At 48.0% G+C, this 21,974-nt stretch overlaps 1 long non-coding RNA gene across 1 annotated transcript in view; it reads left to right on the plus strand.

Moving 5' to 3' along the window:
• Positions 1-227: 227 nt before the first annotated feature.
• The window catches only part of LOC126523365 (uncharacterized), a 49,421-nt gene continuing 27,674 nt past the window's right edge, over positions 228-21,974 (plus strand). The window contains exons 1-6 of the long non-coding RNA XR_008610806.1: positions 228-348; positions 1,908-2,120; positions 6,426-6,535; positions 9,117-9,241; positions 16,511-16,565; positions 20,980-21,509. This is a non-coding gene — a long non-coding RNA (uncharacterized lncRNA). The remainder of the gene's footprint in view (positions 349-1,907; positions 2,121-6,425; positions 6,536-9,116; positions 9,242-16,510; positions 16,566-20,979; positions 21,510-21,974) is intronic.

The following is a 21,974-nucleotide window of genomic DNA, read 5'->3' on the forward strand; positions in this document are numbered from 1 at the left end:
AAGGTATGTATACTGCACAGTACCGACCACCGAGCCTGGTATTTCTAATATGGAATTTCTGCGGCACTAACTATATACGCAGTGCATTGGGAAATCATAATTGTAGTGCATCTAACGGCTCAGATGTTGACTGGTGTTTTTCTCTTGCGTATATTTGATGAAGCGATATGCGGATTATGAGTTCGAATGTTTCTGAATGCGATATTCAATTTTTACGCTTTAGGAAGCGGATCAGCCCGGCCTGGGCAAGATGGATTCGAACAGCGCCGGTCCGTTGCATAAAATCGCGCCGGTGCAGCGCCCGGGTATAGATACAGAACGGGACAGGACGCAAGCCCTGCAGGAGCCGTGAGTTTGACTTGTCCGTTTTAGGAATCTGTCTGTTACTCTTGGCTCTGCGTGACGTGATAGGCCGATAACGTACTACACTGCGTTATAGCTTGGCTTTGGCGGCCCTCGCACTTGCGACCATTTCTTACACAGGCAGCTCCGATTGCCATTGAACCCGTTTAGTATTGAACTTTTCGAGCGCGAAACGTCACTGAGCAATGCAAGTTGGGATCGAGCTTGCATGGCAGTAACGGCTTAGCGTGTTTCTATGCTCAATTCGCTTCGAGTAGCTCTGGGTTGGTATGCAGGGAGGTATAAGACCGTACCTTTAAGTAATATCCATATTATGGGCCCTATTTCTTACGCAATTTAAACTCGGTGTCATACTTCGCTCTTCCAGAACAGTGAAAAAACATACGTTTAATGCTTGAATACCACTTTCTAGCTGTGAAATAATGTCCTGGAAAGCCCATAATTGCGGGGTTTTACGTACCGAAACCACGATCTGATTATGAGGCATGCCATTGTGGGGGACTCCGGAAACTTGGACCATCTGGGGTTCTTTAACGTGCACCTAAGTGCTTACGGATTTCGCCGCCATCGAAATGTGGCCGCCGTGGCCAGGAATCGGGAAGTGGGTAGCACTTTTTTTTCCTCTCGCAATTGTCAGGCATTGTATGTGACTTGTAAAACAAATGTGAAACGCATTGCAGCACCGACATTTTATAATTTGCTGCGAAGGTCGTAATTATCACACGCTCTTGGACTTCACACCAGCAATTTTTGCCCGTGTGCCAGAGCCACAGTCAGAAGAATTCCGCAGTCGTACTTACAATTCCGCAATAGCAGCATGAGCGTTTCTCCCCGTTCCTTTTAGCGATCACAGAGAGTGAGTTTCAGCGGTTGTGCTTACGAACATTCGCTGCAATCAGTAGCATTCTGCGTCGCAGGGAACTTTTTGAGGAGGAAGCTAGTAACAACCAGACTGGCAATCAAATTCTCTAGCATAGGGCATATACACATAGCTAAAATACGCAACGGTTTACTCGGAGAAACCATAGCATTGGTGAAAACACATTGGAAAGAGATATTCCGAATGCTGTAGGCGTCGTTGTAATGCGGGGCTCTTTCCAAAGGACAAAAAAAGAAAAGCAAAGCGTTTATACGATGGAGAGGATACTGCCGCCTATGAAACGTTTACGCAGGGATAGAACGTTCGATGGCTATGCGAACCAGGCCATACGGGGCCGCATGCAGCATTCGACGCCACAGCTGAGTTGCGATGTTCCTATTGGACGGATTTTTCACCACTGAGAGGATGGCTGAAAGCTACTGAACAGGATTGACAGCTTATAAATTTTACATGGCGCAAATGCCTAATTAACAGTCTGCTATTGTCATCTTTAGGTGTGTGTGGTTCATCGCGCAAACCGCACTTTATGCCTCTAAACAACTCGGTTTATTGGTGTTTCCCGAGTCGTAACAATCAGTGAGCAGCTGTGTCTTTGATGATAAAATATGACTGTGAGTGTTTAAGTAATAGTAATTACATGTTATTCGCATTTCGTACTTTGCAGAAAAGCCAGTCGAAGTGGATCTGCGAGACCGGGCAGCTCGGGAGCGAACAGCAGGCAGGGCCCGCAGCAACGGGCGCCCGAAAACCACAGCCTTCCGTCTACCTTCCGCGAGGGTGAATGCCATCGCAGATGGTAGACGCGGTCCGGGTGAAACCGAAGCGAACAGTGGTTGTCTGAAGCCACGCATGAGTCCCGAAGACTGGATTTGCACGGGTTAGTGGAAGTCATGCCTGCCGATAACAGTAGGTTCAACTTGACCACCCTGAAACTTCTTCGATGTTCTCGTACGAAAGCCATGCTGTGGCTGTGTCCCGTAAAATCGTGTTGGTGACCTGCCTGGATGTTTTATTTTTTCTTGATCAATTTTTGTATGCGTCTCACGTCTACTTTTTCCCCCCCATCACAATAACCCTTTTTTACTCGAAATGAATGGCATGTTAGTTTAGTAAGGTTACGCTGGGTTCAGTATAATTGAAATACTATAGAAATAAAGCATTTCTTTGATAGTCCAACTGTAATGGACAAGGCGTAGTAAAATATCACATCATTGAGTATGTCCATTATAGTTTTTTACCCCAGCCAGCATTTCAGAAACAATAATTATGGGGTTTATTCTCCGGAAACTACACAGATGGTTATGAAGTCCGGCAAGATCGTAGAACCAGCCCAAGAGCGTAAATCTTACGGAACATTCGGAAGTATTGAAAGCTATGCGAAATGTCCCACTGGCATTACATACTGTGTCGATGCTCATCCATTATTTGACCTTGTTTTATCTTCCAAAGCAGCACAGTATCGACAAGGGGTCGGGGTTAGTCGACAGTAAAAGATTTGCAGAATTTAAAAATAATAAAACATTCGAATAATTTTTTGTGGCGTCAAAAATTACACGAAGAGCTGACTAATTGCTGCCTTTGACGTCATACGGGCATGTCGGTTGTGTAGCGATGTTGGAAAGGCGATTCCATTGTAATCTTTATAGTTCACTGGAAGAAAGAAAATGGCCGCATGCATGCAGTGTTTAGGGTACTAATTCAAATTAATGGTACCGTGAGCCTGTACAATGGGGCTAGTGTCGGTATTGGCAATAAAGCATCACCGTGATACTAAGCTCGTAAAGGTGCTTGCGGCGTTTTCTTGTGCATAGTTGCTTTTCAGAACTACCAGAAATAAACTAATCAACGAAACATTTCCTGATTTTGTCTTCATGTCAAGTTCAATGTAAGAAAAGAAAAAAATGCGGCAGAAGCCACCGAAAATGGTCTTCAATGACAGCGACAGCTTTATTGTGTGACCTGCTGCATATCCGCATGCTATTCGTGAATCGGAAGATAGTGCGGGCACGTCAGCAGACGTACGAAGGGCCAATTTCACTGCCAAAAACAATGCAAAATGACACCACGACACAGTGTGTCTTATGTCAATCACATCACTCCTGTTGAATCACCGTAGCCGCCGCCACTATCCCTAATCCATAGTGTTCTGGCTGCAACTTCGTTGCAGTGGCTATCTGTCAAGAGTCTGCACACGACGCGGAAGTATCTTGTGTGATTGTGGCACTATCATTTAATATATTTAAGGCTACATAGCTATGATTTTCTAGGCATTCCGGGAGAGTGGCTGCGGTATGTGCTCTATAGGCCACATACACAGTGACCCATGTTGTCTAAATGGGAAGACAGCACCCAGCACAATAGCTACCAGCACAAATTGACTCCCCTTCCATAAACAGCTAGCGACTTACGAATGGGAAGGTACGCAGAAGAGCCAAAGAAAGCTATCGCTTTAAAGTATATCTGTTAAATGGATGAAGAATGAAAATGATCTGGGTCAAGGTTACTCTATCATAACCGCATAGCGCTGGTCGATACTCCATTAACATTGAGTTTGGTCTGCACTGATTCAACAAGGCTCGCATGACAGATCGTGGATCAGGAGTACCTGACTGTTGTGCCAGGTACCCCATACACGCCCCGCAGTCGTGGCACTCACAGCTACCCTGCTTCTCGGGTGCCGGTCTCGTTCCTGATCAGTGGTGCCTTGTTAGCTGCCTTGACCTCTGGCTCGGTCGCGTCTGATCTCGTTGGCTCGTCGCCAGTACCTCCAGTTCTCTTCGGTCGCTTGTCTCGCCGCCGCGGGTTTAATTTTCCTGCGAAGCATTCTTTGGTTGTTCCTAGGCACCTCGTCATAGCGGAGCTTGTATTTCATTGTTCTGGGCGTCTTCAATAAAAAAAAAAAAATTGCCTGATGCTGGAATGAAACGCCCCCATCGTAATGCATTAAATAAGTCGATGCATCTCACCCACAATGCCACGATTCGCTTTTTCTTCGCACACATACTTCTCTCGTGCTGACATGAACTAGCCTTTCGTACAGAACTCTAGAGCTCATCGCATAACCGTAGCTTGAGCACGTGCACACGCACCTCTTTCCATTTCTCCACGGACTCGGGAATGAAATGTGCGAATGAGGGTCAATTTAGACGCCGATCTTCAGTTGCTTATAAAAGCAAGAGCATGTCACTTTCTACCGTTCTTTCCTCGAGGCTGCTGTAACGTTTTAAAGCGCTGTGTTAAGCTGAATCGTCCAAGTGGTTACGAAGCGGGCTGTAAAGATTATTAGCCAGAAAAAAAATTGTCGCCATGCCATCGCCGTCATACTTAAATCGTCGCGGTCATCATCTCGCGTCACACAGGTATGCAGCTGCTGCTTTGAGGGCCCCTAAGCAACCTGTGACATTTTTTGTGTGCATATTTTCAACAAAGACGCCCATGGCGTCGATAATGGCGCGACGCTAATATCTGGCGAATGCACCAATGACAATGACACCAATGACAGCGAAGCTGTAAACGACAACTAAAATGAGTACGCATTCCGACTTAGCTTGAAAGTATTCACATGACGACATTCTCATGCACTTTACCTAATTATTAGCCTAAGACGTTTCGACGGCCTGCGACTTGGTTTGCGCCGCTGCTTCGTGGACCTACAAGGAGTGGACCAGAGAGAAGCGAAATATTCTCCGTCTGCTATGCACGCTGCTCTTGAGGAGTCCTTACTACACGTGGCCTTGCCATAGCACTATCAAAACACAAAGCAGTTGCTAGGCGCGTTCTTCTTTTATGTGGGAAACTGTAGTTACGTCACACCCTCCTTTGTTTGCTATAGTCAAGCTGCCGTCACCGCGGCAGCTTGCGCGACAGTAATTTTTACCGGGAAACGTATGCGGGAAGCGCTACGTGTTTCGCATTGCATGTAGGTGCCGGAGGGCCTTATTATCAATTATGTGAATCGCATGCTCGTTTTTAGCTTCCTATGTATAGAAATGTAAGCTGTTCTCTATGTGGTATGCGGGATTCCAAGTTCCTAAAATCCCAAAACACTCACCAAAGCGAGTGCTTGTGGTATAGAGAAGCATATTGGTAAAGCACTCCCATAGAGTACGGTGGCCGGGTTACTCCACCGCTGCCAGCGCCCCGAATGGGTAGTCAGACTGCCAATTTTGGCTTTCATAATTTTGGACGTCTGGTTAAATCTCTCCTTTGATTTCTCTTTCGACAGCACGGCTCTCGATTCTAGTTTACCTATCCCTGTTAAAATGTTCAACTACCTCGTCTATAGTGGAGCGCAAGAGCTTTAACGTTAATTTCAACTTGAGGCATGCCGCATATACAAACGTAATAAACTCGTGGATCGCAACCTTTTTGCTGGAAAAAGCGCCAAGATTCTCGAAGAAGCCACGCAAGGCTGAATTAGCTTATGCAACTTAGAAAAATAATGCTCTGAGAGCTGTTTATACTGCAATCTTTTGCCGTTTTTCAGCCGCGTTTCTCAGTTGTTCACAAGAGGAAGGAGTGGTTCCGTAAAAAACGTTGTTGCTTATATTGGGAATTGCAGAGAAAAAGCACTGGATCACAAACATGATAAAAACAGACCAGAGACACATACCGCACCAAGAATGTTTTGGCCATGACAAGCAACGCGTCAAGCACTTGCGAACCCGCCCAGGCCCATGCATCGTGCATGTACAGTGAGGTAAACAGCCTCCACGCAATGATCCCGAATGACAAATTGATGCACGTGCGCCACTGGGTGGTCGTTTGGGTCGAATCGGTGTGGCGGCGCAAGCGATATATGTCTGGCACGTAAGCCATGATTTTTTTCTTTCCCGACATATCCACATTGAAACCGCCGACAACGACCACAGTGGTAGTGTCCTCGCACCTAACCGACGCAGAGTAGCCATGAACCTTACGGGGCTATGAGCCATCGCATTTTCGCTTGCTTCCGGGGGTACGGAGCATTGATGATGACAGTTGATGAACGCGGGCTTGCTCAGTTTTGTGTCCTTGTAACTAATGCGTCGTGAAGCTGCTGTCTCACTGAACGTACTGCCGTAAATTCATACCCACTTGTTATTTACCATTGCTTTTGTCAGTGAACAGCTGTCGCATTCGTAATAATTTTTTTTTATCTCGACCCTTTCTTACATGTCACGTTTCATTCCATTGCATGAAGGCCGTTCAAGTGATAGGGCAAGATGTGAGTGAACAGCCAGAGTATACCAACTCCTCAGGAGGGCGCTACAGACGGCGTCTATTGCCAGCGAAAAAGGCTGTCAAGTAACAGTGAGTTGGACATTGACATTCTTATTAACCTGCTTCCGTTGCTTGGAATTGCTAGGTGTAGCATGTAGCAAACCTCTTGTGGTGTTCGTGATGGCCAATGATTCTCGTTAGGCAAATTTGTTATGCTTCGCAATTTGCTGAATGACTGCGCCGTTGAGTAGGTAACGTATACGTGCCGGTATACGCCCTGGAAAGCCATCGCTTCTTGTCCTTGTCCGTAGTTGCACAGCCAGTGTTAATTTTCACCTGTCAGCAGCATAGTTACCAGTTAATCAGATAACGTCGGCTACTGACAGTTTGCGTGTAGATATCTGGCATAATATTGCCAATATTTTTCTTTGCATCACGTGAGTGGCGTCAGCATCCTCTACGGTTCTCGAATGGTTGGGGGGCCGCAGCATCACTTGCTCTTCCCGATTACATTAGCACATGGCCTGCAGTGACTTCAACGCACCGAAAGTAGCAGTGCTCACTTCATTGAATTGTGGGGTTTTACGTGCCAAAACCACTTTCTGATTATGAGGCACGCCGTAGTGGGGGACTCCGGAAATTTCGACCACCAGGGGTTCTTTAACGTGCACCTAAATCTAAGTACATGGGTGTTTTCGCATTTTGCCCCCATCGAAATGCGGCCGCCGTGGCCGGGATTCGATCCCGCGACCTCGTGCTCAGCAGCCTAACACCATAGCCACTGAGCAACCACGGCGGGTTGTTCACTTCATAGTAGCCCACTCTGCTTCCATCAAAACTTTAAATAATAAATATCTGCCCCGTCTCTTCGTGCCTCAAATCACGTTGCCTGCCGCTGTTGCCTGTGGCTGTGCTGTTGCGCTGCCGACGTCGATGTCACGAATTCCGTACCGGCAGCGGTGCCCACATTTTGGTGGTGGCGAAATGTAAAAGGGTCAACCGCTTTGATTTGCGTGCAGGTCAAATAACCACAGTTGGCCAAAGTTTGTGTGGCCTTGTAATCATGTGTGATTTTGTCACAAAAGACCCCGTAATTCTCTTTTATAATTTTTGCACATGACGTCATGCGTTGTACACACACACACACACACACACACACACGCACACGCACACGCACACGCACACACACACACACACACACACACACACAGAACGCGGGGAAGAAAGGGAAGAAAGAGGGAAGAAATCGAGGGATAATGCCAATAGTGATACCCTAGCCAGGCACACAAGAAGCGCCAGAATCGGGGATGCTTCATACTCGCACGCGTGTCCGGGGCACGTGCAACCAAAGCGGTGACCAGACGAGTGCACAAGGTTCTCGTGCCCTCACGGCGGGGGCCTCATAGCAAATACATAATAATGAAACTACATTTGTACACACAGCATGGAAAGTGTGTGTTCCTGGACGCATTACTCTGCTTGCAAATGTTAAAAAATGCATACACGTTATGCATTACATTATGCAAATACATTATAATGAAACTACATTGGCACGCACAGCATGGAAAGTGTGTGTTCCTGGATGCATTACTCTGCTTGCAAATGTTAAAAGAATGCATACACGTCTTTTTGGGAGACATTCTCAATTTGGCTGTAATACAGTTGTCTGCAGTGGTCTGGTATGTTCATTGTTTGCACATAGCGTTGGCCATTTCTAATGGGCGTCGTCCTCTTTCTGCAGAAAAACTTGAATGTTGCGCACTAGCGGCCTGCAGTACTTCATGGAAACGTCTTGTACTGGTGGGATAGCCGCACGAGGACAGCCAACCAAGCTCATACAAAGTCATTTTTGTTTGAAGTATTTAGCGGCCATCGCCAGGACAAAACACTCCGGCGACCTAACTCACTATAGATATTCAGCTGCTTATGCCGGACAGCAAAGGTCGCCGCATCATGAGGCGATTCCGTGCAGACGTACGAGTGACGTTGAAGTTTGTGAATATACAGTTCTCAAGAAAAGGAAACTTTTTCCAACCCTGGTGGTTTCATCTCAAATCCTAATGGCAAGCCGCAGATGGCATGTGGACGCCGTAGCTAAAGCTCTGGAGCGCAGATTCGGTACTTGGAATGTGCGTTTGATTTTGCTTGCCAGGCAGACTCTGGAGAAAGTGGTATAGTGTTTTTACATGGATTACGGAAGATCAGAGGCGCCGTAATGTAGAAGGCCAGGACACCGCTCCGTGCATCACAAAGAAGACGGTTGTTCCGTCTTCTTTGTGAACAAAGTTAAAAAAAACTTGCTTCTGGTTTAAAGCGCAGGTAAAATCTGGGGTTTTATATGCCAAAACCACGATCAGCATATGAGGCAGGCCGTGGTGGAGAGGGAGTGGGAGTGGGGCGCTGAGGATTAGGTTGAACACCTGGAATTTTTTAGCGTGCATCGAACGTACGACAAACGAGCGTTTTTCTTTTTTTTTGCATTTTGCTCTCATCGAAATGCGGTCGTTGCGGCCGAGAGTTCACCCGCCAGCCAGAGCCCACAAGGATACGCCATAGTAAATGTGTTACCGGGGCGGGTGCTTCATGCTTGAATTGAACGTGGTGCAAACATTTTTTTCATGTTGGTTCCTGTGAATATTGTGAAAGTGCACCATTTACTGTTGACCTGCAGGCTTCGAGCGAGCCTCATAGGGGAAAATGGGCGCCTACCCCAAGCGAACAGCGACGCCGCCCAAAGCCTACAGTGGGGTACCGAAGACTCCAGGTCCCAACGGGGTCAGGAGCCAGCCAAGAAGGGTACGTTTGTGGTATCTATATAGGAACTGACTGGCGCGTAGAATTACTCGATGCTGCAGGACATGAGTGAGCACTGCTGTCACTGTGTATTGCAATACAAGGGTGCTATGCAGCAAGGCCCGAGTTTGCCATGGTTCGTGATCATCGTGAGCTCTCGCGACGCCCTGATATGAATGAGCTGATGTATCGAGACATGGAATTATACCCTCGGCACGCCTCCAATTTCATTGGCTATTCTAGACTCACTCTTGGGTTAGCGTAACTTGGACGTTACGTCATGGGTGGGGAAAACGTCGCGTGGTTTAACCGTCCGTGCCTTCTTTCATTTATATATCCTTCCACCCAGTGCATTCCCTGTGCAAGTAATTTAAGAAAAGTGTTTTATTACATATTGTTGTTGCGCACTCTATTGCAATTTATAATCAGTTAAAAATGTGCAAGGGGTTCACAGACTGTGCTTTAAAATAATTTGCTATTGGTTGCATTGTCCCCTGTACCGCGAGGGAATGATAGACATAGAGATAATGACCGAACTAGGAGACACGCCCGTGCCGCGTCCAGAAAGGCGGGACAATGGTTTGCACCGAGTGCGGAGATATACTGGCACAACCACGTCATTGAGATATGGTGATATGGCGCTGATAAGAATAAGCGGCGCTGCCGTGTCACACTGCCCAGTCTTCTGTGTTTGAAACGAGAAAGTGGCGTGCATAGGGAGCACTTCCTCTTATCTCGGCTTTATCTCTAGACTTTGTTTGTTGCTGCTTTCGTGCTTTCCGCGCTATCTTTGGCGAGTACCAGATAGTTGGCGACAAGAAAGAATGAATCTCCTGGGTGGCAGTAATGGGAAAAAAAAGGGAAATACCCGCTATGAGTAATTACCTAAGAGGTAAAAACAAAATCGGCAAAGAAGCAATTTATGATAGACCTTAGAACGCGTAGTGATAAAGCGAGTTACAAGAACGAAGAATGCGTATGCTGCGGTAACACAACTGATGCTCCTCTGCAGTCTTGGAAGACTTTAGGTTCAGCGATAGCGGGTTACAGCGAGTTCCAAGAACGAAGAATGCGTATGCTGTGGTAACACAACTGAGGCTCCTCTGCACTCTTGGAAGACTTTAGGTTCAGCGATAGCGGGAGGAAAGTAGCCATCGCCGTTGTTAGAAATTAGGAAAGGGGGTCGCAACCCACCGCCTCTTTCCAAAGGGAACTTTCACATCATCCATCCGCCCATCCGAGTGTGAGCTATTCGGCGATTACGCGCGAGCAGCAGCTCCAGCAGCACGCGGCATCCACGGTCAGCAAAGCCCGTGGATGGTTCGCAGAAGAAAACTTCGCTTTAAATGTTTGGTGCGCAGACACGGATACAAGACGAAGGACACGGAGAACACGAAATCCCGCATTGTACGTTCCCCTCCTCTTGTGTGCGTGTCTGCACACTTAAGTCCTAACAAACTAATGGGTCGGGAGCGTGTAGTCGTACGTACTGGTATAGTGGTCATAGATATGTGTGTTCGTTCCTGTTGTAATGTTCAATGAACAATTATCACGTTGGCAGTAATAACTCTAACCTTGAGTTTCTCGCGCCTGGCGTTTCACTATATTGCACAAAGGCCGTATGCAGGATCGGGCACTATGGGAGCGAGCAGCGAGCTCTTCGAAGTCGCAGGACGACACCACTGACGGACGCCATTGACAGGGAAGATAAGCAGCGAGTTTATCATAGTTATGCTTGGGGCCGTGCCTCCAGCACTCGGCCGTGTAGGACTCGACATACTTAGTGTTTCACGCAGTTTTGTGACATGTTGCTCACAGAAGGACTATTTGGTCTCGTTTGTTTGTTCCGCAATTCTTGAGACAACTGCGCCGTTGACAGGTAAAGAGGAGTAGATTCAATACAAAAAGTCGCTCTTTCTTCGCAAAGGCAAATCACCGATAGCTATGGAAAATTAGTAGATATGTATACGAAGTAAGGATAGTAGTTTTGTCGGCGCATAAAGTTCTAAACATTCGCTTACTAATTGAATTAACAACGGCATAATGCGTAAGCATAGAGACGTACAGAGACAGCGCTGTCTGTGCGTCTGTTTGTTTCTACATCCTCGTTCTGTCGCGCTTATGCATTCTATGACGGATTCAAACCGACTATACCACCAACGTGTTTTAATTAAATTAACAACCACGGTGTCACTCGCGCACAGGTAAGCAAAACATCTCGCTCGATGAGCGCGATAACTCGCTGTTGAAATGCTGGAGTGAGGAATTGCGGCTGCAGCAGCTGTCGAATTGACCTGCGTGTTTCTTTCGCTTCAACGCGAACGAAACGTCGAAAGCAGAACGTATATAGACGAGGACAACGGGTCACAACGTGCACTCGGCAAACATCTGATGGCGAATTCCATTGAGAGAACCAGGAGTAGAGCGCGGCGTAGTGCGCAGTCGGGTGGCAGCGCAGTGAGCCGGAACCACTCGACCCGCCACTGGTAAAACCCCTTAAACTTCGTAAAGTAGACACCCCCCCCCCCCACCCCCCTGCCTTCACTCCCCCTCGTTTCTCCTCTTTTACGCTCCCTCCTCGACTGTGGCGCTGCCTACACAGCTCGAGTGTAGCAACGGCACCAACATGCGCTCCTCGCCACTCCGTAGACGCTTCTCGAGCAAAAATGGCGCTGATTCACGGCGCGAGGGCCCACGTGATGCTTTTAGGCCAATAGTGACACGGCGTCGGCCTCGGCCAGAGCGCGCGAGGAGGAATCGGCATTCTTCAAAGCGTGGCACTACTTTACGAAGTTTAAGGGGTTTTAGCCACTGGAAGGCGACGTACACCCGTGAGCAAAAGTATACGGACCACGGGAGCGCGTGCCAAACTGCATGGACGCGCCGTCTACCGACGCGGTGCCTGCTGTCGAGAGGGCCGCTAGAGCAGCGGTGCGCATGCGCGTCCCATCATATCTGCTGGCCTGACATGTAGCTTTGCCTGACGTGGCTGTGGTGCTTCGTAGACTAAACGTCCACTGGGCGTCGTTTTCTATGCTCTGTACTCTGTCGCATCTGGGCTATTGCTTTACGCAGCGGCTGCGGCTGGGCTGGCACGCGCGTCCGCCGCGCTTCGCTTTCCTTCTTTCTTTGGGGGGATTATCGCGCGCCGCACTGCCTTCTCTGACGCCTTTAGATGACTCGCGCAATATGGCTTTCTGCGGTGTTGTATTATCTCGAACTGTTCCAATGTTCTACTTCTTAACGCGACGGCGGACACCGATTGCAAAACCTTGCTTCTACCTGCGGCAGCAAACATTGGAACAGTTCGAGATAATACAACGCCGCAGAAAGCCATTTTGCGCGAGTCATCTAAAGGCGTCAGAGAAGGCAGTGCGGCACGCGATAATCCCCCCAAAGAGAGAAGGAAAGCGAAACGCGGCGGACGCGCGTGCCAGTCCAGCCGCAGCCGCTGCGTAAAGCAATAGCCCAGATGCGACAGAGTACAGAGCAGAGAAAACGACGCCCAGTGGACGTTTAGTCTACGAGCACCACAGCCACATCAGGCAAGGCTACATGTCAGGTCAGCAGATATGATGGGACGCGCATGCGCACCGCTGCTCTAGCGGCCCTCTCGACAGCAGGCACCGCGTCGGTAGACGGCGCGTCGATGCAGTTTGGCACGCGCTCCCGTGGTCCGTATACTTTTGCTCACGGGTGTACATCCATCCGGAGGGCAGGTTGGACGGGGACTTGTGAGGAGAATTGTTCCATGTGACACAAGCAGTCGACGTTCCATCATTTTCTGTGGGAGAGCGGCAAAACACGTGTAATCGCGTTGTGGTCGTCGGGTTTTCACCGGTTCGCGGCCGCGTCTAACGCATATTTGTGCAACGCCGACGCATCCGGTGACAGTAGCTTTCGCTGCAACTTAAGGACTAGAGTTATAACCATATAGCAATGTGACTCCATAACGCAATGACTTATTCGCTTGTCAAAGCATGCCTTATTCTATTGGTATGGTTTATTTCGCGGCGGTAGAATTAAGGATTATCGGATAATAGATTATCAGCCAGTACGAACAGCGTGGATGAAGTTATTGAGCAGCTGGTAAAGCATATGACGAACGAATATTATTGAGGAAAATGCACAGCGTAGATTGTGGAGTTTTAGAAATAGCATCTTCGCGTATCCAAAAGGTCTCAACCTTATTGCTCTGTTGGACCCCATTTTCCTAATTTTCTGTAAATTATTGCCTAGTTGTCTCATCCGCCTGCTTTGTTTGAAGCCTGCCTCACTACCTCCTCGCCTCGTATTAACTCCTCATAACTTTTGCGAACTGAATATCTCGTGCATACCTTACTCTAGAAGGCGCCCTGGTACAGAACGTGCCAGTACTATACGATAGCTCCTTCTTTCTTTTATCAAGACTTATTACCACGCAGCGTTAATGAAGGACGCCTCCCTAGATTTTTTGATGATGACCCTATTGTATCCCTATGATTAAACAAATTTGACTGCCTTCGTGAAGCGTGAAATGTGTCTAATCCGCATGCTTTGTTTGAAGCCTGCCTCACTGCCTCCTCGCCTCGTATTAACTCCTGATAACATTTGCGAACTGAATATCACTCGCTCGCTGTCGCTCACTAGAATGAGAGCGAGCAATTTTCCGAATCACTCAGTCAGGCCGAATCAGACAGTTAAGCGCGCGTTATTCTCCTAGTTTGTAGCGGCTTTGCTTGGCTGTCCGTGCGCCTGATGAGTACGCGGGTGGCGCGCTTTGGAGATAACCGGCGCCGTGTTCAAGCTTGGAACGAGAGATGGCTCGTCCCTTTGCGTGTGCCGTCTCCCCGAGCGCCTCGTGTTGTTTCCGTTGGTGCTTGTGCGGTGGAAAATACGCTTCCTTCTCAGCGTCGGACGCGTTCCGGTGAAGTACCGATGAGCGACGTGCTCGGTGTTGGCTTTGTCATTGGTGCTCACGCCGTGTTTGCAGGCGGCGCACAGTGCGACGTCCGCAGCTGCGCTAGATGTGAGCTCGACGCATTTGTTTCTCTTTCTCGTTTTATTGCTCGTTGTTGCCGGGATGTTCCCTGTTAAGTCCAAAAGCCGTACGAATGAGTGACTCGTACATCGTGGATGGCGGCTTGATGTGCATTATCTTCCCAAGCGTTCCACATTCGGCTTAGGTGGAGGTCACGTGCTCAAAAAGTCGCGCTTTGGAAGGAGAGTGTGTGTCTTCTCCTCTGTCCCTGGCGTAGCTGCGAATGAGTGTGCGTGGGTGACGTTTACGCGGCCCGCGGGCCGAATCTCATTGTTTGTAATCACTGGTGGCTGCAATGATTGCTGCTAAGTTCATTCGTGTTGTCTTCCTTCCCGGACGTTATTTCAGAGCCCCTAGTGTTGCCGATTGCGTAGTCTAAGAGGGAGTGGTAGGTGGATATATCGCTGAGCGAGACCATCTTATAGGGGACATAAATATAGGCAGATGGCGAGTACGACTCTAATTTGCGGAGTCTCAGTGTATCACGCGGCTCTAAATATCTAACTGGATGACCAGAAGCCCCCGCTGCCGGCGTTGTGACAGCACGGGCTTCTGGTCAACCAGTTAGATATTTACAGGTTAAAATGGTCCGACTATTACACTATGCTTGTTATTTTAATTAGTAAGTAAATTTTCACTACAGTTTATCTGGCCGATATAACGTATAGAGTCGTCGAATGGCCGCACCTTTTTGTCGCGATTCTCACGAGCCTTACATGGGACCGGGCCATTTGACCTAATTTTTGGAACTACGTGTGTGAAATCAGCTGTAAACCAAGGCGATCACTTCCTCTCGCCATCTATTGGCGACGCACGATAGGACGCAATTAATGGGACTGCTTCTCAGTTGGATTTTTTTAAAAGATATTGCCTGTCAAGATGGGGGGGGGGGGGCGGCGGCCCTTACACGAATTTATACTGTACGAATTTTCCATCGTGCAATGACTTCACTACCAATAATACTGCTTTGCCTTTGCGGTGAAACTGCAGCCTCTGTTCTTTTTTCTTTTTCTGTTCTTTTCCTTATTTACCACCACTCTGAGTGTAAGCGCAGCTGCGCCTGACCCCTATTGAATCTCATTTCTCCTGAATGCGCATTAGCCTCATTTCAGTTGCTGAGTGAATTTTATGTGTATTTATGGCCTTTGCTTGCAAGTGTCGATGTTTCCATCCCTAATAAATGTTATAAATTATTAGAAGTTTTTTTTTATTCGTTAGCATTACGCATTGCAAAGAGAAGCAATACTGAGTCACCTGTCGTTCACGTGTATTTTGCACGCCGTCGATTAATGTCGGCAGGTTCTTTTTTTCACTGTCAAAAAAGCATGCAAAGCAATTTTAAGCGAGTTGAACACACATAATTATTCTCTAGATGTAGGCTATCTATATCATTAAAGGTAATCGTTGGCTACCTTCTCCTCTTGAAAAAATATAAATTTTGTGCTGTGTATATATTTAAATGTATTGATTGTGAATAGTGTTCACAGTGGAAATTTTTGAAGGTAGAAAATGCGGTTGAGGTAGCCACCGTTCGTGCTTCTAATGCGCAACTAAAGAAACTAAAAAAAGGCAACTAAAAGGAAACCTCAAATGATGCGGCTAACAGAAATATGATAATAACACTTTAGGGGGATGGGCTGGCTTCGACTACGCCGGGGCGGGGCCTCTGCGCCCCCCCCCCCCCCCCTACCCCCCACCCCTGCCTTTAGCACCCCCGGAAAATTTCGGAGGAGACTTCGGCCCCGGAGCCCCCGTAGCCGGCGTCTATGGTGACACGAAAAGTAGCACGGACGGAAGTGAAGTTTCGGGCGAAATGAATATTATATTTCGTTGTGATTACACCTCATGTAAATAAACTGAGTTTTCCGACACACGACCACATTGCTGAAGTCAGTACCATATTTTAGTGTGATGTTCGATACGCATCGTTTCGTTGGCATTGGTGAAGAAAATTGGTGCCTTTCTTTAACCAATAAAAATTTGTGGACGCCTTCATTTGGGGAATCAGTTCACATAAAAAAGATAGCGCTGTCGCGTCTGAACCTAATTATATTTATTTATCTTAAATTAGGAAGGTATACGTAAACGCATTAAGCATCGTAGTGTCACCCTTTCTTTTGAATGGAGTGTGCCGTGCTTTGGAACGAAATTGCGTTTCGTTGATACAATTGCCCGCATGCCCTATAGTAATTCATTCACTTCTTCATTATTGCATCTTTCTCTTCTTTTGCTCTCTTTTGATCTGCAGGCAGAGCCGGGGGCAAGAACGGCAAGACTGAAACGAACAGCAGTGGCATGCCGAGAAACGTAAGCCATTGTATTTAATTCTGGTGTTTTACTTTGCCAAAACCCCGATTTCACTGTGAGGCACGCTGTAGTGGATCAAATCCCATTTGCCGCGACCGGGATCTGATCCCGCGATTTCGCGCTTATATACACAAGCGCCACACCATAGCCGTTAAGACCGCGTGGCGGGTGCGCAAGTTGTTCGTGGCCACCTGTGAAATTAGCTACACCTAACTGCATCTCCTAACTACATGTAACTACATCTAAATTAGCTACAGCTCTAACTACACGCCCTGGAACGTGAGCTGCGAACGCGCTGCCACTGCCTCCTGTTCTCTCCTCCTTTTGGGCCGGTGTAAGGATCGATGGATGGATGGATGGATGCTACGGGTGTCCCCTTTGGAACAGGGCGGCAGGTTGTGCCAACAAGCTCTTCTTATTACATTGCTTAATCTCCTGCCTATGTTAAAAAAGAAAAAAAAAACATTGAAAAGGAAAGAAAGAACCCACGGTGAATTCCCAAAACCAAGTTTTCTGAACCCCTATTGTGAACTTTGTTTTTATACACCCCCGTTGTTTGCTGTTTCTCCGCTTTTCTTCCACCCTGCTCTCGCTGAGCCCAAGGGCTTCAAGGAGGCCAGAAATGCCTAAATCCACCGCTGGGCAGGTATCTTCACATTCTAATAAAACGTGCTCCGTCGTTTCCCTATAGCTTTACCGCAGCTAGCACATGCTTCTTCGTCATTGTTGTATCTCGATTTATAAACGCGTGTTCGAAGGCGTCCTATTCTCGCCTCGTAAAGTAATCGACTTCCTTACCTGATTTCGTTTTTCCCCTCTTTAGTATAGTTACTCATATCGGGTTTCTTTTCCATTCCCACCACCCATGACATTCTCTCAGCCTCTCTGACATTCCGCTTCACGTTCTTTGTTGCCGTGTTGCCCAGTGTGCTGGTCGCATTCTTGCTGGTAAGCTTCCTGGTTATTTTCCTCCACTGTGGTTCCGGTAGGCAGCGCCTCTCGCGGCGGCCAGTTGTAAGCAGCCGCCCCGACGCAGCTCTTGCAATCTCACAGGCCAAGCCTGCGGCTGGTCACGTGGTCACGTGAATCTGGGGAAGGGTTGCGGCGAGCGCTATGGACAAGAACAACACCGAGAGCGGCGCTGCTGCGCCGGCGTTGAAAGCGCCGCATGCGAAGCAAAATTCTATTAGCGGGTGGTACTCCTCTCCTAATCTCACAGGTCAAGCCTTCCGCTGGTCACGTGGTCACGTGAATCGAGGGCAGTGGGGAGCGCATTACGGCGGCGCCTTCTATGGTATAGCCGCTTGCTTCTCGCTTGCTTCTATGGTAAAGCAAGCGGCGTTCGCGGTGGAGGTGCTGGCCTGTCGTCACAGGTTTCCACAGGTGGCTATGACAAGTTATTATGCAGGAGACGGTGTTATTGTCAGCTGTATTGCTTTGGGACGACGACGAGTAGCGAATGTAAACGCTTTTCGAACTGTCGGTGACGTCTCACTTATTGAACGTGGGTTACGCGCAAGCTTATGCGCGCCGCGAAGACGGGAACATGAGCACCGCGGGCGTCGGAGCAAAGAGGGAAAGGGCGCGGACACGGTCGCGGTCGCTACACTGATCTCGACGATGCGACGTATGGTGTGCCACAATAAGGCGCATGTTAACGCGTTTGGTTTACGGGCCCTGTGTCGCAGAAAATCTCTCGTCGGCGTCCGGCGGCGACCGTATTGTGAGCACAAAATCATTCCGAACCACGCATACCTTGCACCACACTCCCTGTAGCGCCAGGAACTACTGGATGAATCGACTTTATAGAAATAAAATGTTTGGGAAAAATTGTAAAGTAAGACTTATACACAACCCTACAGAAATGAGAGCGTCGGATTGTAGTTTGAATATAGGAGAGAACATGATTCTGTTACGCGGAAACGAACTATTTTGTCAGCGTTTCTACCATTCGTAGAGCGACATGCCGGTTCCTTACGACACCATCCAGACGGGGCTCGCCCCCGCGAATCCGCGCGCCACGCAAGAGGCTGCATTTCTACCAGAAAGCCACATAGCGTTGGTGCATAACGTTCGCCGCTATCGTTGTCATGTAAGCGTTGCGGGGAAGCGTAGAAGCAGTCGGGGACATTTGAATGCCATCGGGTTCCACTCTTAAAGGCGAAGCTTAAGCGTTTTCTTGTTACACATGCAAAGAAGAGACCCCGCGAACGCAAACGGAAACGTCGAAACGCAAACGGAAAGAGTCGTATAGGTTGTGGCACTGTATTTAGGAACGAATACGCTCATATAAAAAATGCAAAATATTTTACAAACATATCTTTGTTTTTGTTTTTTATGGAGATAAGTTCACAAGATGATGAATGTTTTCAGCTGAAGTGTCGTCAAATAATTAATCTCGGCCGTAGCAATGTTTCGGCAAGACTTGTTTTCACTTGTCACGAGGAAGACGAATTCACTAGTCTAAACGCTGACTCTCGCATCATTCCTTGTTCCAACACTGCTAATTACTTCACGACGCTCACAGTTGCCATGACTGCAGAGTAACGACTTACCGAGTGATGCCGCCGCAACTGCATTTAAGCTCCGTCTTTAAGAGCGGACCGTGAGAGCATTCAAAGATCCTTGACTGTGTCATATGAAACCGTAATGCCTACCGGCAAACGCTGTCGGCGAATGCACGAAGGCGAGCTCTCTGGTAGAAACGCGGCCTCTTGCGTGGGCCGAGCATGCGTTGTTGCTAGGAACCGGGCGCACCGCTGTATCAATGGCAGAAGCACTAGTAAGTCAGTAGTAGTAAGTAGTAAGTAGTCACTAGTAGTAAGTAGTTTCCGCGTAACATAGTTATGTTTTCTCGTGTATTCAAATTACAATGCGACGCTATCATGTCTGTAGCTTGTGAATAAGTCGTACTTAACCACTAACGGAGGCACCGAGTCCCTGCGTGGGTCGCAACGATTTTTGGCTCACAGGACGGTCGTCGACCGAAGGCCGGACGCCAACGCTGGATTTTCTGCGACACGAATCCCTTAGTGCTATCGCGTTAAAATGACGCTATGTATACCGCATAGTACCGACCTCCGAACCTGGAACGGCTAAGATGTCGACTGGTGTTTTTCTCGTGTATATTTGCTGAGGTGATATGCAGATTATGAGTTGGAAAGGTTCTGAATATGATATTCGATTTTCACGCTTCAAGAAGCGGATCAGCCCGGCCATTGCAAGATGGATGCGAACAGCGCCGGTCAGTTCCATGAAAGCGTGCCGGTGCAGCGCCCGGGTATTGATACAGAACGGCACAGGACGCAAGCCCTCCAGGAGCCGTCAGCTTGACGTGTCCGTTTTACGAATGTGACTGCAACGCCCGGCTCTTGTGTCACGTGACAGGCCGATAAAGCGCTGCACTGCGTTATGGCTTCGCTGCGGCGGCCCTCGCACTTGTGAGCATTTCTTACACAGGCAGCTCCGATTGCCATTGAACCCGTTTAGTATTGAACATTCCGACCGCGAAACGTCACTGAGCAATATAAGGTGGGATGAAGCTTCCATGGCAGTAGCCGCGTAGCGTACTTCAATACTCAATTCGCATCGAGTATTTCTGGGGTGCTATGCAGGAAGGTATAAGATCGTACGTACCCTTAAGTATTATACAGTAAATTCAGTATCAGTATCAGTATCAGTAAATTATGAATGTCGGCGCTTTGCAGCGCCGACATTTTATAATTTACTGCTAAGTTCGTAATTAACAGACGCTCTTGAACTTAGACCTTCAATAAACCTTCCTACAATTTCTGCAAAATATAATCAAGTGTTTGCGGGGATTCTGAGGGGGAAGCGACTAACAACCAGTTCGTAAATCGAATTCTCTAGCATATGGTATATACACATAGCTAAAATATGGAACGATCTACTGGGAGATACCATTGCATGGTATCTGCGGTTGGCGTCATTGGAATGCGGGGCTCTTACCAAAAGAAAAAAAGAAGTGTTTATGTGATTACGAGGATAATGCCGCCTCTGAAACGTTTACGCAGTGATAGAGCGTTCGATGGCTATGCGAACCAGGCCATACGGGGCCGAATGCAGCATTAAACGCCACAGCTAAGTTGCGATGTTCCTATTTGACGGATTTTTCACCACTGAGGGGATGGCTGAAAACTACTGAAAAAAATTGACAGCTTATGAATTATACATAGCGCCAATACTCAAATGCTTAATTAACAATCTGCTATTGTCAGTTTTAGGTGTGTGCAGTGAATCGGGCAAACTGCAATTTATGCATCTAAACAACTCGGTTCATCGGTCTTTTCCCTGTCGTAACACCCTGTCAGCAGCTGTGTCTTTCATGGTGAAATATGAATCCGAGTGTTTAAATAATAGTAATTACATGTTATTCGCATTTCACACTTTGCAGAAACGCCAGTCGAAGTGGATATGCGAGGTCGGGCAGCTCGGGAGCGAACAGCAGGCAGGGCCCGCAGCGACGGGAGCCTGCACACCAGCCTTCCGTCTACCTTCCGCGAGGGTGAATGCCATCGCAGATGGTAGACGCGGTCCGGGTGAAACCGTAGCGAACAGTGGTTGCGTCTGAAGCCACGCGGGGATTCACAAGACTGTCTTTGCACGGGTTAGTGGAAGTCACGCCTGCCGATAACAGTAGGCTTATGTTGGCCACCCTGAAACTTCGATATTCTGGTACGAGAGCCATGCTGTTGCTGTGTCCCGTTGTCCTGTCCAGTTGTTGCGCCTGGTGCTCCATTCACCGGGCGTGATGATATTCGCCATCATCACCTTTCTGATGGCCGGCACTGTTCCGCTAGTTGGACTGGCCGTACTCTGGAAGCGCTGCTCGGAACGTCCGGAGGAGAAAGAAGTCCTCACAAACACTGAAGAGAGAATCAGGAAGACGATGTTTGCCCTCTGGATACTCATTGTTTGCCTAACGTAAGTGGGGCGCGGTAACGTGTGTGCTAGACAAAAAAAAAAAAAAAGAAAAAACGTATATTTGAGGCTAGATGTTTTGGATGAAATGTGTATGTTCGCAAAAGTGTTACGTTCGAAACATATTGGAAACAGAACAGCGCGGTTTTCACGGGGACAAGCAGGGAGAAAGGACACGGACGAACGCTGACTTGCAACTGTGCAACTTGCAACTGAGTTGCAAGTCAGCGCTCGTCCGTGTCGTTTCTCCCTGCTTGTACCCGTGAAAACCGCGCTGTTCTGTTTCAAATATGTCTTACCAACTCGCCCAAACGTCTGTTTTAACGTGTTACGTTTGAATATTGACTGGCGTACTGAATAATTCGCTAAACATGAACATGCGCACACATTTGACGTGCGTCCGCGACGTTAGGGCAAGGAACTTCTTTGGAGAGAACTAACGCCTGCGGTCTTCATCAACTTGTAGTC

This window comes from Dermacentor andersoni, chromosome 6, assembly GCF_023375885.2.
Source record: "Dermacentor andersoni chromosome 6, qqDerAnde1_hic_scaffold, whole genome shotgun sequence".
Taxonomy (NCBI): domain Eukaryota; kingdom Metazoa; phylum Arthropoda; class Arachnida; order Ixodida; family Ixodidae; genus Dermacentor; species Dermacentor andersoni.